We start from the raw sequence: 13,714 nt of genomic DNA, 5'->3' as shown, positions 1-13,714 counted from the left end.
AAATTGGGCCATGCGCTTATCGAAGTTACTCAGCATGGCATAGAGCTCATCAAGTGTGACGGGCGTGACGCGGGTGTCGAGGGCGGAGACGAGCGGCTGGTACTCGATGTCGAGCCCATGGAGGATGTACGAGATCAACTCGTCATCCTGGATGGGTTTTCCGGCGGCGGCGAGTTCATCAGCAAGGCCACGCAGGGAGGCGAAGTAGGCGGCGACCGACTGGTTGCCCTTCTGCGCGTTGATGAGCGCAGTGCGGATGTTGTTGACGCGGCTGAGGGAGTGGGACGAGAACATGCCCGCCAATGCCACCCACAGTTCACGCGACGTGGTGATCGCGGTGACCGCGACCAGGACCTCCTTGGAGAGAGTACTCAGTAGGTAGCTGGGCACTTGTTGGTCCTCCCTGACCCAAAGAGGGTGGAGAGGGTTAGGCGCAGAAGTCTCCTTGCCGTCTTTGTCCTTGGTGATGTGGAGTCTGGCCGGTTCCGGCGAGGTGCCGTCGACGTAGCCGAAGACACCGGCGCCCCACAGGTGGGGTGTGACCTGCGTGCGCCAGAGCACATAATTCGTGCGGTTGAGCTTCTCGGTGACCTGGCCGTTGAGGCTAGGTTGGGAGGCGCCGGATGAAGACATGGCTATGCACTAGATGCAATCGGGATAGCTAGCTAGATTGAGAGAGGAAGGGCTCTGATTATCATGTGCGATGGCGGAAACGTCTTGCCTCGTTGGAGGCGACGGGTTCGTGTTAAATAAGCAGGGACGCACCTCCCTGATACAGCGCATACATTGAGTTGTTACAAAGATTGAGACTTGGAAGACAAGAGATAGAATTGGTTACAACTAGGTAGAGATAAGAGAGAATCCTACTACCCAACTACCAATCTAATCTATATCAAAACAACTCAACAGAAGAGGTGCGGTGCGGTGCACATTGGCACATTACATGACATGTTTAACAGTAAGTACATCATTATAAGTGTACCATTCACACTATCACATAGAAAGAAGCATTAATTACCATGTTGTTTAACCAATTCCTTACATACTAAGAATACTAGGCCCGTAAGGGTTCCTTTTTTCTGTTTTTTTTGGAATTTTTTTACCGCCCTTGTCAATTTGACGCGTGGACTGAGGGGCTATTCTTGTACGTGGGCTCTTCTTTACTGGTGAATAGTTTTTGCACGTTCTGGACATCTTGCCGCTTTGACCGGGCTTTCTGGTTACATTTGTTCGCTTCCTGTTCCTTTTATGCTAGCCACGATAGTTCTTGTTAGGCGGTTGCCGCTTATGCCGGATCTTCTAGATCGATCAGGTTGTCTCTCTAAGGAAAAAGATCTGACTGCCTCTTCCTATATATAGTCCATGCTATCCCTTTTTGTGGAACAAACAACGCTCCACCCCGCTGTCTCCTTCCGTCGCGTGCCTATGTGGGATGTGGAACTCGGGCCGCAGCGGCATGCCGCCCCGTCCTTGCCTCGAGGTTGCAGCCGCCGCGTCGTCCACGTCCCGTCACCTTGGGTCGATCAGCGCTGAAGGCCTGAAGCCCTCGCAAGGAGTCGCCGAATCTTTCTGTCGATTTTCATCAACGTGAACTGCATGACGGTGAGCGAACACGGATGTGTCTTCTCCTCACTTTTTTGGCCGTGAGTCCTCCTGCCCCTTGATGGAAATATGAGCAATTTATCGAATGATTTTATTACCAGAAATACTAGATAAAGCATGACTAGTATAGCAGTGATAAAACAAGTCATGCGATTTGACAAAGAGAAGGTAAATAACATCAGCATATATAATCTTGAACCAACCGTCTCTAGAGCAGACAGTAGATCAAGATGCATAAGAGAAAAGGTAAACATCGTCTGCATATATGAGTTTGAGCTAAACACATCTAGAACAGACACTAGATGAAGTTGCTTATACGACATAGAACCTAACATACGTAGGACAGAAACTAGAGCCAAGAACTGTAGCATGATTTCTAACAGGAAGGAGAAGAACACGTACGGCACAACAGCAACAGAAGCGCTGGACTTGGGATCGGTGTCCTCGCCTGCCATGTCGTGAAGGAGATCGTGGACGTCGGGGAAGAAGTCGTCGTCGGGGAAGTAGTCGTCGGCGACCGGATCGTCCGTGATGAAGCAGCCAGTAGTCGTGCAGAGCACTCCCCAAAAACCTTATCACCCTTCTCCCGTACAGGACTCAAAGAGTGTGGTTTCGGAGGCCTACTGTCCCGACTCGTGGTGCACGCCGCAAGCCTGGATGAGGAAGACAGCGGTAGCTCAGGAAATGGAACCGGTGGCGAGAGGAAGGAGAAGTTCTGGTGCGTCTCTCTGAGAGGAGCGACCTCCCTTTTATAGGCGCAAGAGAAGGAGGCGAACAGGCTGCGGCGGGAGGTGAAGCAAATGGAGGGAGACGAAACGAACAGGCAGCACGCGAAGAGGTGCGCGCCGTTCGTTCGTATTCATGCTCCACTACAGCAAAACGTTTCAGCTCCCGTGTGACCGTTCGTATACCCGTCGTGCGTGGCAAAAATTTAGACATCGGCTCGGCTCATTCCCGCGGGCGGCGGAGGAGGAGCGCGCGTGGATGTCCCTCTTGTTCTCATGCTCATACAAGTGGGGAAAGAACCTCCCTTATAAGGAGGTGCAACTCCCACTCAACTAGCAATGTGGGACTAAACTTTAGTAGCATCCCTTGCCTTGCACAAATGGGCTAAGTGGGCCTCTAGGATTTATTAGGAATTTCTGAAATAGTTATTGGGCTAGGCCCAAAATGGACAAAATTCCAGCAATCCCCCACCAGATCCCAGAGGCACACAAAAATTTGCCTTTGGTTCCAAAACACTGTTTTATATACCGGTACTGCAGTGGAGACTGTTAAGTTGAACTTCCACCTAGAACTCTATGATACACTAGTAAGCAACTTGAACAGTGGACTGGGCCTTGAACTGCAAGTTTTCTGCGAATCTAGCTTCACATAAAGCCTTGACCGATACGTGGCTACCGTGGGTCTTCCTCGCGGGTGGAGCTTATGCGTCATACTCCGTGACCTTTCATGAGTTTACTAGAGAGAACCCTACTCTCATAGATTGCGACGTTTGACAATCAGACTCATATAGGTGTGTTCTTCAAAAGATGTTCTGCAGGACAACATCTCTGCTTCAAAGAGCCACTTAGAACACATTAAGATATACATCAACCTGCCATACAGCTTAGGAGAGTATTGCATCTTCATGAAGTGGTATTTTTAATAGTAAGGATACTCTCCTCCCAGTTGACCAACAGCTTGTCTTCCACATCTAATTCACGGGATCTCCGATCACAAAGAATAGGTTACCACTGTGAACAACTCATATTGTGGGTCTCATACCCATCTCCCTCGATGCATTATCTATCACATTACGTGATAGACCCTTAGTGAAAGGATCTGCCAGATTTTTAGACGTTTGGATATAATCCAATGCAATAACTCTGGAGTTTCTCATTTTTCTGACAGACTTTAACCTTCTCTGAACGTGTCTTGATGACTTCATGTTATCCTTAGAGCTGTTCACTTTCGTGATCACGGTTTGATTGTCATAGTTCATAAGGATACCCGGTACAGGTTTCTCAACAACCGGTAAGTCATTCAAGAGCCGGCGAAGCCAATCTGCTTCGACCGTAGCTGTATCTAGTGCTATGAGTTCTGCTTCCATAGTTGGCCTCGTTAAGATGGTCTGCTTGCAAGACTGCCAAGAAACAGCGCCACCTCCATGAGTGAACACATATCCGCTCGTGGCCTTTATCTCATCAGCATCTGAGATCCAGTTTGAGTCACTATACCCTTCAAGCACCTTTGGGTGCCCAGTGTAGTGAATTCCATAATTTACAGTGCCTTTCAAATAACGCAAAACTCTCTCTAGAGCTTTCCAATGCACATCTCCCGGTTTTGAGACAAACCGGCTCAGCTTGCTAACAGCAAAAGAGATGTCGGGTCTTGTAGCACTGGCTAAGTACATAAGTGAGCCAATAATTTGAGAATACTTCAATTGATCTCTAGCAATTCTTCGATTCTTTCGAAGCAGCACGCTAGCATCATATGGTGTTGGAGAGGGCTTGCAGTCACTGTAGCCAAAGCGACTCAAGATCTTTTCCACATGGTGAGATTGAAGCAATGTAATCCCACCATCATTGTCTCTCAACAACTTGATGTTCAGAATGACATCAGCCACTCCTAAATCCTTCATCTCAAAACAACGAGATAGGAAATCATTACCTCCTTAATAACATTCAGATTTGTTCCGAAAATCAGTATGTCATCAATATACAAGCAAAGCATAATTCCCTCGCCCCCACCATGGCGATAGTACACACATTTGTCAGCTTCGTTTACAACAAAGCCTGCGGCTGTTAAAGTCCTTTCGAACTTCTCATGCCACTGTTTGGGTGCTTGCTTCAGTCCGTACAAAGACTTCAGCAACTTGCACACTTTCCCTTCCTGACCATCTATTACAAACCCATCTGGTTGTTCCATATAAATTTCCTCATCCAACTCTCCATTCAGGAAAGCAGTCTTAACATCCATTTGATGAACGAGAAGACCATGTGAGGCACTAGTGAAAGTAGAACTCGAATAGTGTTCAGTCGAGCCACAGGTGAGTAAGTATCAAAGAAATCTTCACCTTCCTTTTGGGTATAACCCTTAGCCACAAGCTGAGCCTTGTACTTTTCAATAGTACCATCAGGCATAAGCTTCTTCTTGAATACCCATTTGCATCCTATAGGTTTGCACCCATAAGGACGATCAGTTATCTCCCAAGTTTCATTCGCCAAGATGGAATCCATCTCGCTACGAACTGCTTCCTTCCAGTAGTCAGCATCTTCAGATGCATAGGCCTCTGAAATAGAACTGGGAGTGTCATCTATGAGATACACAAGAAAATCATCACCAAAGGACTTTGCAGTCCTCTGTCTCTTGCTCCTAGTAGGAACTTCATTGTTCTCCTCCACAGGACTTTCAAGGTGTTCCATCGAAATGGCAGGTTCAGTAATTGTAACTGGTTCCTGATTCGATGAACTAGGCATCTCCTGATTAGATGAGGTAGCCATATCCTTCGTGGGAAAGATATCTTCAAAGAAAGTCGCATCATTCGACTCCATGATCGTACCAACGTGCATGTCCGGTACCTCAGATTTTACAACCAAGAATCTATAGCCAATGCTATGAAAAGCATATCCCAGGAAAACACAATCCATAGTCTTTGGTCCAAGCTTCCGCTTCTTTGGAATTGGAACATTGACTTTCGCCAAACAACCCCATGTTCGCAGATAAGAGAGTTTTAACCTTTTCTTCTCCCATTCCTCGAATGGAGTTATCTCTTTGTTCTTTGTGGGGACTCGATTTAGGACATGACATGCTGTCAATATCGCCTCCCCCCACCATGCCTTGGAGAGACCCGATGTGTCTAACATGGTGTTAACCAAATCAGTTAGAGTACGGTTCTTTCTTTCGGCCACCCCATTTGACTGAGGTGAGTAGGGAGGCGTCCTCTCATGGATTATACCATGTTCCGCACAAAAAGCATCAAATTCATTGGAAAAATACTCTCCACCACGGTCGGACCTAAGCCTCTTGATTTTTTGATCAAGTTGGTTTTCCACTTCAGCTTTATAGATCTTGAAAAAGTTCAAAGCCTCATCCTTAGATTTCAGAAGATACACACAGCAGTATCTAGTGGAGTCGTCAATTAACGTCATGAAATATTTCTTTCCACCTTTTGTCAAAACACCATTCATTTCACATAGATCTGAATGTATAAGTTCTAGTGGTGCAAGATTTCTCGTCTCTGCAGTCACATGAGATTTACGAGGTTTCTTAGCTTGCACACACACTTGACACTTAGATCCCTTAACGGTGGTGAAAGTAGGGATTAAGTTCAACTTCGCTAGTCGCGACATGCAACCAAAGTTAACATGACAAAGTCGTGAATGCCACACATTTGATTCGCTATTGTTGCAAATATGATTAAGAACTTTATTGCAAACGTCTGATAAGGATAAACGAAACAGGCCTCCTGACTCATAGCCTTTACCAACAAAGGTTTCATTACTTGGATATTACAAATTTATTCGACTCAAAGACAAGCTTATAGCCATCTCTACACAGAAGAGATCCGCTAACAAGATTTTTATTGACGGAGGGGACATAATGCACATTCTTCAGCCGCACGATCTTCCCCGAAGTAAACTTCAGATAGACCGTGCCAACACCACGAACAGAAGCACTTGAACCGTTGCCCATCAGCACGGTTGAAGTCCCTGCAGTCTGATAAGACAAAAACATGGAAATATCACCGCATACATGCACATTAGCACCCGTGTCAATTAACCAATCAGGAGAATGACATACTGAAAGAATAGTGGGAAATATACCATACCCAGCATCCTTCATGTCAATGTCTCCGATGACAACATTAGCGGTCTTGCCGCCTTTCCCAGGATGACGCTTGTCATAGCGATTGGGGCAACTAGGAGCCCAATGATCAGGATCTCCACACACATGACAAGCACCTTTCTTCTTGTCATTCTTCTTCTTGAAGTTCGTGTGCTGCACAGCCTTATTCTTCCCATCAAACTTTCCTTTACCATCAAACTTGCCCTTGTTCTTGAACTTGTGGGACTGGAAGTTTTTCTTCTGTACCAGATTGGCACTAGATCCTCCCTTAATACCTCGAGCACGTGTGTCCTTTGCTCTCGCCTTTTCTTCCACATCAAGAGTGCCAATGAGATCCGGAACGGAAAACTCCTGTCTCTTATGCTTCAGTAAGGTAGCAAAGTTCCTCCACGAAGGAGGAAGCTTAGTGATGATACCCCCGGCAACAAACTTGTCCGGTAGGATACAATTGAAGTGCTCAAGTTCTCTAGTAAATGACTGTATCTCGTGAGCCTGCTCAACCACGGAGCGCTCTTCAGTCATCCTGTAATCATAGAATTGCTCCATGATGTACAGCTCAGTGCCGGCATCCGAGACCCCAAACTTGGCCTCGAGTGCGTCCCACATATCTTTTCCATTGTCAATTGACGCATAAGCATCAACTATGTTCTCACCAAGAACACTCAAGAGAGCAGCCTTAAACAAGGTATCCATTTTCTGAAAAGCTTGTGCCTGTTGGGCATCTTGCTCTCCTTCAGGTTTGCCAAGAGTGGCGTCATAGCAACTCATGGTTTGAAACCATAAGACTGCTCTCACGCGCCACCTCTTATAGTGGATACCCTCAAACATAGGAGGTCTCATGGAAGCAGCAAAACCATTCGAGGTAAATTACCTATAATAAGGTTTTTGGATTGTTGGAAATATGAGCAATTTATCGAATGATTTTATTACCAGAAATACTAGATAAAGCATGACTAGTATAGCAGTGATAAAACAAGTCATGCGATTTGACAAAGAGAAGGTAAATAACATCAGCATATATAATCTTGAACCGACCGTCTCTAGAGCAGACAGTAGATCAAGATGCATAAGAGAAAAGGTAAACATCGTCTGCATATATGAGTTTGAGCTAAACACATCTAGAACAGACACTAGATGAAGTTGCTTATACGACATAGAACCTAACATACGTAGGACAGAAACTAGAGCCAAGAACTATAGCATGACTTCTAACAGGAAGGAGAAGAACACGTACGGCACAGCAGCAGCAGAAGCGCTGGACTTGGGGTCGGTGTCCTCGCCTGCCATGTCGTGAAGGAGATCGTGGACGTCGGGGAAGAAGTCGTCGGCGACCGGATCGTCCGTGATGAAGCAGCCAGTAGTCGCGCAGAGCGCTCCCCAAAAACCTTATCACCCTTCTCCCGTACAGGACTCAAAGAGTGCGGTTTCGGAGGCCTACTGTCCCGACTCGTGGTGCACGCCGCAAGCCGGGATGAGGAAGACAGCGCGCCGTGCCGTGCCGCGTCGTGACGAGGCGTGGTGTGGTGTGGTGTGGCGAGGCAGGCGGCGGAGGAGGAGCGCGCGTGGATGTCCCTCTTGTTCTCATGCTCATACAAGTGGGGAAAGAACCTCCCTTATAAGGAGGTCCAACTCCCACTCAACTAGCAATGTGGGACTAAACTTTAGTAGCATCCCTTGCCTTGCACAAATGGACTAAGTGGGCCTCTAGGATTTATTAGGAATTTCTGAAATAGTTATTGGGCTAGGCCCAAAATGGACAAAATTCCAGCACCCCTTGCATCCTGCTTGCTCGGGTTGTTCTTCATCGCGTTCTTGCACGTCTTATGTGTTGTTGCCTGTGGTGTCTGGGCTAGATGTGTGTACTAACTAGGTGATAATCTTATACTGGATGGTGTTATCCAATTGATAAATCTTCGTGATTTCCTTTGTGTTCTACGATGGGCACGGCGGGCAGCGACAACACGACACCTGACGAGGATGCACGCTCGGCCATGAGGACGAGACCAGGACGGCGCGATTGGAGGGACGACAACGCCGCAGAGTGCTGCGGCCAGCTGCTACCCTGTAGTCGCCGCCGGCCATGGGATCGACACGCCCTGCGCCTCCACTATGAGGTTATGTTAACCTGGAGCTGCCGCGCCTGCGCGCACGTCATGCAGTTTGAGCGGGCAAAGCTCCAGCAGTCCGCCTTCTTCTCGTCATCCCGTGAGATGCAAGTCTACCTCTTCTCTCTGATTCCCCTCCTTTTCTGATGTGCTTCTTTGGTTTGTGTTTGTACTTCCATCTTTTTTCATGCGCGGTAGGTGTTTGTGTTAATGCCTATAAGGGGAAATCAAGTTCCTGGTCATTTTCTTAGGTACAGTGAGTTTTCCAATTTGTCACTCATGGTTTTAGTTTTCTAGAAACAAAATTTGGTTCTGCACAACGTATATGTATATCTTTTGATGTGCTCTCAAATCATTTCTTCTTGGGAGAAGTTTACATTTAGCATGGAGAGATCAAAGGCTTTCTGTGAAGTGTGAACCAATAATTCATGGTTTCTGAATATTTTACCATCAGGTACTTCTCCTGTTTCAACAATGTATCCCTGATTTCTAGACTTAGTTCTCTAGGAATATAAGTCAGTACAATCTATCCTAACTTTGTAAGGAGTTACGAACTAGTTGCACTCCATATCCTGTTACTTCATTGATGTGTGCAACATTGCCGATTAATCAGGAATGCTATTTTGCCTATCATGATTGCATATGTATTAGTTATTGCCTTTTCGTTGCTTTAAAAATCTTTTGATGAGTAGCTCAAGGCAGTTGTGTTGTATCTGTTTCTTCATGAAATACCAAAATAGTGTCATCTTAGTTTGTTGCTAAAAATTGTTTGTTATCTACAACTCTACCTGCTAATCCTACAAATGCCATCTTAGTAGTAGTTATCTACTACAACTCTTATGTGTTTCAACTGTTTCCTAGAAATTTGCATCTGCATTATAGGCTTACATGTTCTTCTTCTTGTTTCCTTATTCTCTGTGTCAAAACACAGAACCGACTCAAGTTAGAAGTGAAGAAAATGGAGGATTTTATCACCATGAATTCTTTGATATGGCACATTGGGGATTACTGTTGATTGATCAGAAAATACTCTAGAATCGTAGAGGAGAACTAACAATGGAATAACAAACTGAAGATTAAGTGTGATGTCCTCTAAAATCTGATGATTGTGGTAGATTGGACGAAAGAATAAATGGTCTTGGTATGCCTTTTTTAAGTTGAATAATGTATCATAACATTTGTCATCTGCTTCTTCTACTACTGTTGGTGTGCTAAGGAGAGGATCAGCCCACCGAAATCATTGATTTGGTATTTTCTTTATGTGCTCATGGGAGACTAATCAACCAAATTATTGCGATGGTATTGTCTTTTGCCCTATCCCCACATTACTCAACCATTATTTGTACTTCTGTACTAACCAATGTATTCATAATTTGTATCAACCAAACCCTGACTACATAAGTAATGCATTCAGGTGCTCTTGACTCTGGTCTCTTCATCAGGAAATTACATTTCCCAGGTTTGGTTTTCCCAGCAGCTATGGGCAGTAGTGGATGTGTGTGACCATTTGTGGATTGGTGAGAGATAAAAAAATCTGCAGGACATCAATACCATAAGTTGGAAGTGAAAGAGGCTTCTTTTTTGCTGTGTACCAGAAGACAATTGCAATTGGCAGCGAGAATGTAAACAATACCCAGTTTGTTTTTCAGATTCACATAGGTCTGCCTTTTCGAAGATAAATAATAAATGGAGTTGTAAAATAGTGTTGTGTGTACTTCAGTGCAAAAATGTTGGACTTATACAAATTAATGAAACTATTTATACCAAGCAACTGGTCAATGTTTACTATGCGGCAAACCAACCATATATAGTTTCTTTCGCTACTTTTGGACTGGCTAATTGACTGTTCATCTATGTAGTATTGCAGATCAGTGTTAACATGAAAAGCACCCAAAAAAATCCACCAAGTAGGCCACGCAGATTTTTCTTGAGGATGGATGAGGCATGCAGACTACTTTGCAACAGATCAAGTTTTGCGACGAATTACCAAAAATTACAAAAATAACAAATAGCTTATCAATCCGTGTGGCGCAGCGTGCCGCCGCGCACTACCCGCTAGTTATACACTACTCCTACTCCTACATGATAACCAATAATCCAGTTGTTGTTATGTTTACATCTGCAATGACTTGACTGAATGTGAAGATGCCAAACATACATTTTCGACAAAAAATATGTATGGGCATCACCTGCATTCACCAAAGCTTGCGTTGCACAGTGAGCCATCTTCCTCCGGTGCCGCTAACGCCACTCCGGTCCGGGCAGTGGGATACTCCTCCCTCTTCCTCTTGAAAGGCTCTCTTCTCCATTGGCGCCACACCAGAGAGCACTTCTCACACAGCGGTGGTTGCGCCCCAGGCGGGGAAGCGGTTCAAGCGCACAGAGTGGTACACGAGTGGGCCGGCCCACCTTCTCGAAGGTTCTAGTCCCATTTTTTAGTTTTATTTTTATTTTTTCTGTTGGCTTTTTGGTCATTTTTCTGTTTTAGTTGTTCAAAAAATATTCATACGTTTTACGAAATGTTCATAAAATATTAAAAATGTTCACATTTCAAAAATCATTCATAATATAAAAAGTGTTAAGAAGTTTCAGCAAATATCGGAATTTTAAAAAATCTATATTTAAAAAATGTTCACATGTTTTATAAAGCATTCATGAATTTAAAACATCTTTAGATTTTTAAAAATGTTACGGAAATTTTACAAAAATTTTAAAAAATTCTTACATTTTCGGAAAATAATCACCTTTTGGAAAAAAATGGTCATTTTCCAAAATAATAAAAAAATCAACAACTTTCTGAAAACCATAAAAACATATTGGGTGTTTAATGAGTACACCAGGTTTCCCGGGGAATTGCTTTCAGTTACCATACTCATCTTTACTATCACCGGCTTTCGACATAGCTTTCCACTCATCCCTGAACTTTACCTCCTCTTGGCGATCTTTGGGATCCCGCCTAAAAACAAGAAAGCAACGAGAGACAAATCTGTTGTGATACACATAATACATTTGGACTTATAGTCGATACCAACAATCCCGTGCACAAGTACATAGGGTGACTTATTCTTAGCGAGTGCTCAAGTGGGATTAGTGCTACTGCCAACGGCCCGATCCATGTAACAGTGTGGTTTATTTACGGTTTTTGGAACATTGTAGAATATTCTTTAACAAGATTCTCTAGGGTTTTTTTTGGCAGTCTTTCTTTATTTTCTAGCCATGTTTTCTATTAAGTTTTTTCCTTTTTTCGCTTTTATTTTTTCTTTCTCTCTTCTTTTGATTATTTTTCTTTTTATTTTTTGTTTTTCCTTTTAGTTATTATTTCATTTTATTTTTGGTTTTTCGCTTTCTCTCCTTTTTTACATTTTTTAACTGGTGACATTTTTAAAATCCAAAATCTTTTTTCAAATTCATGAACTTTACTCAAATTCACAAAATCTGAAAAATCAGACTTTTCTTCAAGTTCATAAACTTTTTAAAAACCATGTACTATTTTCAATTTCTTCAATTTTTTCCAAACTAGTAAATATTTTTCAAATTCACAAACTTTTTGAACTTGTAAAAAAATCAAATCAACAAACACTTTTAAATTCGAGAATAGTTTTCTGAAGTTTTTAATGGTTCTCTGTTTTTTTGAACTCTTTTTAAATCCACAAACATTTTTTTGTGAACTTCTTTGAATTCGTAAAAATTCAAATTCACAAAAAAAATTGCAAATCCAAGAAAAATTAAATTGAAGATTATTTTCCAACATTTGTGATCTTTTTTGAAAAAATGAAGTTTTTAGAATCCATGAATATTTTTTGAATTTACTAACCTATTTAAAATTCATAAGTTTTTTTTCCAAATTTTCGAGGCTTTTCAAAGTCATGAACATCTTTTAGTATACTAGTTTAAAAACATTAACCAAAGAAAGCCGATGTTTTTTTTAAACAACAGACCAGCAAACAAAATACGAGGAAAAAACAGGACAGGGCCTACAATCGCATGTAGCAGCCACAACAACAATCAAGAATAGCGACCTAGCGAGAAACAACGGTGATGCTGAGTGAGCGCTTTTACTAGGTCTAGGCTCATGCAAGCGCCCCTATGCACTGTTGCGCCTTTATCATCCTAGCTTATAATTGAATGTTCAGGCTTATTAAGCCTGAACATGTAAAGGGACTCAATCTGTTGTTTCCAAGCTTTTTATCATCCATGCCTATAAGTATAATTATCTTTTCCAATCCGGGTGTTCCATTGGACTTACTCCATTTGCTTCTAGGGTTCATTTGCTCGACCCCGATCTATCCATAGTTTGCCCCCATTCTCCTCCACCGTGTCCTCTCTCTCTCTCTCTCTCTGATTCTTCCTCTTCTCCGTTGGTTCCCCCTTCTAGAGGCTGCCCTCGGCTCTCTCTACTTCTGGAAATCGGGAGCGTGGTGCCAGGCGTCGACCCTGACTCCTTCCACTTCTAGCAACCAAGAACCATGCATCAACGACAAAAGCAGAGGAACATGTAAAAAAAATTGTTCTCTATTAATTATTAATAACTCGAGGCAAGAGATGATAGTGTCATAATCTCAAGTGGTGTGTGCACAAACTCTGAAGCTGGCTGGCTTCAGAGTTGAGTCCCTTTACATGTTCAGTTCAGGCTTAATAATTGAATGAAAGGGGCAAAAGGCAGCATATATATATTGTATTTATTTCCCCCTTTTCCTCCTTTGGACAAACAAAAGAGGAGCCATCAGCAATGTCAATAACCACGGGATGCGTACAATGCCGCAACAGCATAATGCGTACAATGCAGCAACAAAATGAAACCACACTGACAAGACTGCAGATTTCAAAGCCACAAGCCACAAGCTAGTTTACAGTTGCAGCTCTCAGATTTGGTTATTACACTACAAACATAAACATGGCCAGTCGCAAAGCAGCAGCAAGACGCCGCCGTCATCTTGCACCACCAAACCTACACAGCACAGCACAGCACAGTACAGCACCACCAAAGCTAATGCCCAAAATTCAAAGAGTTTATTTGGAACTAGATTCTAGTACATCAGATCAGACTATGCTACTGCCGATTCCCATTTATCTGTCGGTTAATGTGTGACAGAGGAGTAAACAAGTGTTGTGCTTAGGTTGATAATATTTGACATTTATTTATAGCTCACAAGAAAGAAAAGAAAAAACAACTCATA

At 43.3% G+C, this 13,714-nt stretch overlaps 1 pseudogene; it reads right to left on the bottom strand.

Moving 5' to 3' along the window:
• Positions 1-17: 17 nt before the first annotated feature.
• Positions 18-156, bottom strand: LOC123047846 (uncharacterized; annotated as a pseudogene).
• Positions 157-13,714: the final 13,558 nt, after the last annotated feature.

This window comes from Triticum aestivum, chromosome 2B (genome assembly GCF_018294505.1).
Source record: "Triticum aestivum cultivar Chinese Spring chromosome 2B, IWGSC CS RefSeq v2.1, whole genome shotgun sequence".
In the NCBI taxonomy this organism is placed as follows: Eukaryota; Viridiplantae; Streptophyta; class Magnoliopsida; order Poales; family Poaceae; genus Triticum; species Triticum aestivum.
The sequence above is the reverse complement of the archived record's forward strand: the minus strand, read 5'-3'. Positions and strand labels throughout refer to the sequence as shown.